The following is a 3,990-nucleotide window of genomic DNA, read 5'->3' as shown; positions in this document are numbered from 1 at the left end:
AATATATATGAGTTCAACTGACGACTGTAAAATCCTTCGTAAAAAAACTAAGCAAATAAAATTTGTTTGGCTCCAGGGGCCACTATTGTTTGATATCCGGTGTTTGGCTCGAAGTCATGGCCCCCTTGCCCTCCCTTTATCCGGACTCGGCTAAATGTTATAATGTTTATAAGATTTAAAATTAATTTTAAAAAGTATAAGTTGTTAGCTATTGCTCGAAACATTTAGAGAATTATTTTATTCTTTTGTCCATTAGTATTTTAATTTTTAATGTGACCTCAAAATAAATAAAAGATGTTGAGAATAACTATAATTTACCGCCTTGATCAGGGCAAAAATAATAGTGTCACCTAATTTACGAGTACCTACCTATTAGTTATAATTTATAACCATATAAGAACATAAATAATTGTTGTCACACATTTTTGTTTCAAACACGAGGCCCCAATTTCAAACAAAAATCGCGAGCCCGGGGTTGGATAGGCCAGTCTAGTAGGTATTTCAGAAAATCTCGAAGGGCAGCTTACATTTTTGACTCTTAGTAGAAAATGTCCGCAATTTGTATAACAGGCTGATCTATATACATCTATATTATAATAGTATACTGTCAACAAATGTGATATGGTCATTGTTGGCCATCGTGGGCCACTACCTATAACAAATTATGGGCTGGTAGAAAAATATTTCTTGAAGCGCTGAGACTACCCAATCCTGTCCTGGTTTTTCTTTTTTTTTTCTTAGAGGCATCATTACATATGGGACTATGGGAGATGAACTGTTTTTACACATAGCTTAACCCCAACATATGGCTTAACTCCACTTCCCATGATCCTGTCCAGCTCTTTAATTACGGCTCTGACCACAGTTCATAAGACATTAAATACATAGGTACTGCAATCTGTAATTTAAATAGGTGATCAAATAAAATTACCTGTTTTAATTTCATTTTCATAGTTTTGGCAGAAATTCCAGGAAAAGCGACTACTGAACCAACGATATATTAAAACTAATAACTTTTAAATATTTAAACTGAACTATGTTCAGAATCATTTTAGATTCTGAGCGGAGCGAGGAAGCTATTGTTTTTACAATGGTGTTTATTATTTTTATTTTTTTTTTATTTTTATATCCTGTATACAAAATTTCTTCCAGAAAGAGTGTTTCGATTTCAACATATAGTACCTTATCTTTTAGCAAATTGGATCAAGATGGTACTTTAGAGAGGTCATTTTCCGATTTTCTCAATAGTTATTTAATGCCACAGGAAAAACCACCAGAAAATTACGAAAAAACGCTAAAAATGGGATTTTAATTTCCAACGTTTTGTTTATCACCATAGAAACGAATAAAAAATTATAATATTTTAATATTAATTCAACTTACATGATAAAATAAATAATAACAAAATATAAAATATCCAGACTGACAAACCGTCTCCGCTCAGAATCGTTTTTCTTATACAATGATATTATATCATTGAATTCAAGTCTAATACAACCATTATATAATGGCCTATTTGTAACCTACCGTACAGCAGAGCGACATCCACTTACCTGCTTTTTAGAATTTAAGAGTTTATTACTGGTTTAATTTGTAATTGTGCAATTATCAATATTAAATTATTAAATTTAAATCAAACTTACATTTTTATATTCAGCTGATCTTTTAACTCGTACATTTGGAAGTGTAATTATATCAGTATCTAAAAGAGTCTTATCTTGAGTGAAAATATTATAAAAGTATTCTGTAAAAATATTAAAAATTAAATTGATTAAAATAACTTACACAATAATAAAATTAAAATATGTTATTTACATAGTATACGTTTAAAATCATTTAAATATAAAAATTGTATTGGTACATAAATTACACTAATTGACAAAAAAAAAAAATCGAAAAGTACAGTTAAAAAAAGTGGGTAAATGGTTGTCGCTCTGCTGTACAGTAGGTTACATGTGGCTAGTGGGTCACTGTAATGATTGGTATTAAATTTGAATTCAATGATACACGCATGTATGTAATATACTAATATCATAGTATGCGAAAAACGATTCCGAGCGAAGATGGTTTGTCAGTCTAGGTCCTAGACTCTATATAGGATATTTTATATTATATTAAATTGTTATCACCAGGGACCTATTAATTATTAATATGTCTATGGTCTCACCGTATTACTTGAATTACGAAACCATAACCGATTGTCTACCAATAAGTTTTTGAGAAAACTTTACTGTACAAATGTACAAAATTATAAATGCGGGTTGGTGAGAAGCTGCACGCATGTACGCCTGTACAGGTTCGTTTCGACGATATACTTTGTACGGTGGAGGATGGTAGTGGTAGCGATTATATTGTTTCTGCGGTACTACGTATAAGTGTATAACGCATAAAATCGAAACAGATATGTACTAGGACCTTAGGTAATCAGTAATCACACACTCACACGAGAATAAAAATAAATCAAAATGCTATAATTTTTTGAACGGGAAAGTAAATAAGAAACAAGAAACTTTTCAAATATTTGTCTAAAAAATATTTTGATGAAATAATATACACTAACGACTGTAAAAAATCGACTATATGCCAAATATGCCTTTACACCCAAAACATGCAAAAACATGCACTATCAAACTTCATATTATTATTACTAGTGTTATGAAACGGATGTGTATCTTAGTTAGCATGTTTTCCTGTGTAGCAAAAAAAACATGCACATGCATGAACTTACGAGCCCTGGTTATTAACCATATGATAGCTGGTACGTTGAATTGATATTATAAAATTAGGTACAAAAAAATTAACTAAAATCGTTATCCTTGGTTATTTAATATGTAATTTAGTTCAAAATAAAAACCGAAATTCGAACCGAGTAAAAATATTTTTTAAATTTGATCAAGTATACAACTTTGGTGTTACGGTATTGTGCAGGTTGTATTCTATATTTTATTGGTAAGCAAGTCAAATTAAAGATATTTTCCTATTGTAGTATAAATTGTGGTAAAATCTTAAATCATTATATCATGGATATTTTATTTAAATGTATTTGTTAAGAACTTAAGTTTAAATCATGGTTATTTGTGTGAATAAATTATTAAAATCAAATCTAAGTCGAGCACACTGACATAAAACTATAAAAGTACATAACTGATAATAGGTATTTATATAAATGTAAATTACCTATTTGGTATGGAGACACTGTGGAGATTGTAAGATAAACAAAAGATAAACGCCAGTAAAAATTTTTAGTTGTCATGATAATTTTATTTTTGTAGTAGTTAAATACTTTTGAGAATCTAAAATAAATAATTCAATTTAAAATGTTTAATAATTTATAATACATAATATTAATAGTTATTACTAACATAATCAAACATGCGGCAAAAATTCAGACTAAAACGTGTTAATTATTAGCGAACAAAAGCGACGTACGACCATAGCTATATAGACTAGTCGATGAACTGTAATAATTTTACTGTTGGAAACAGTAGAAATAAATAATTATAAGTAATAATATAGCTAATGAACCTTATATTATAATATATCGATGAATAGTAGATAAGGAATAATCACTATTGCTATTACAACGCAATTGCAGTCAACAAAATTTGTAAGCCAAGAGTCCAAGGGCATCTGACAGGGCAAGTGGCTACTTGTTAAAAAATTAAAGTCAAGTTAAAAAGTAATTTTTTTAAAACTTTTTAACTTAACTATAGTTAATTATTTTCGTTTTTAACTTTTTAATTTATTCAGTTTGTGTAAATCAAAACACTGGGGCAGTTTATGACTAAAATAGTGGATGTCGCTCTGCTGTACAGTAGGTTACAAGTGGGTCAATGTATAATGGATAGTATTAAATTCGAATTCAATGATATATTATCAATGTATAAGAAAAACGATTCTGAGTAGAGACGGTTTGTCAGTCTAGGTATTAGACATACCTATTATAGGTATACCTACTTATCTATAGTATTAAAAAAAAATTGACCTATA

At 29.2% G+C, this 3,990-nt stretch overlaps 1 long non-coding RNA gene across 1 annotated transcript; it reads right to left on the bottom strand.

Moving 5' to 3' along the window:
* Positions 1-274: 274 nt before the first annotated feature.
* Positions 275-3,492, bottom strand: LOC100570176. The gene is made up of 4 exons (XR_510337.3): positions 3,363-3,492; positions 3,178-3,293; positions 1,644-1,744; positions 275-898 (listed from the first exon to the last, which is right to left on the bottom strand). It is a non-coding gene; the product is annotated as an uncharacterized LOC100570176 (long non-coding RNA).
* Positions 3,493-3,990: the final 498 nt, after the last annotated feature.

Source organism: Acyrthosiphon pisum, chromosome A2 (genome assembly GCF_005508785.2).
Source record: "Acyrthosiphon pisum isolate AL4f chromosome A2, pea_aphid_22Mar2018_4r6ur, whole genome shotgun sequence".
In the NCBI taxonomy this organism is placed as follows: domain Eukaryota; kingdom Metazoa; phylum Arthropoda; class Insecta; order Hemiptera; family Aphididae; genus Acyrthosiphon; species Acyrthosiphon pisum.
This window is presented reverse-complemented; position numbering and strand designations above follow the sequence as displayed.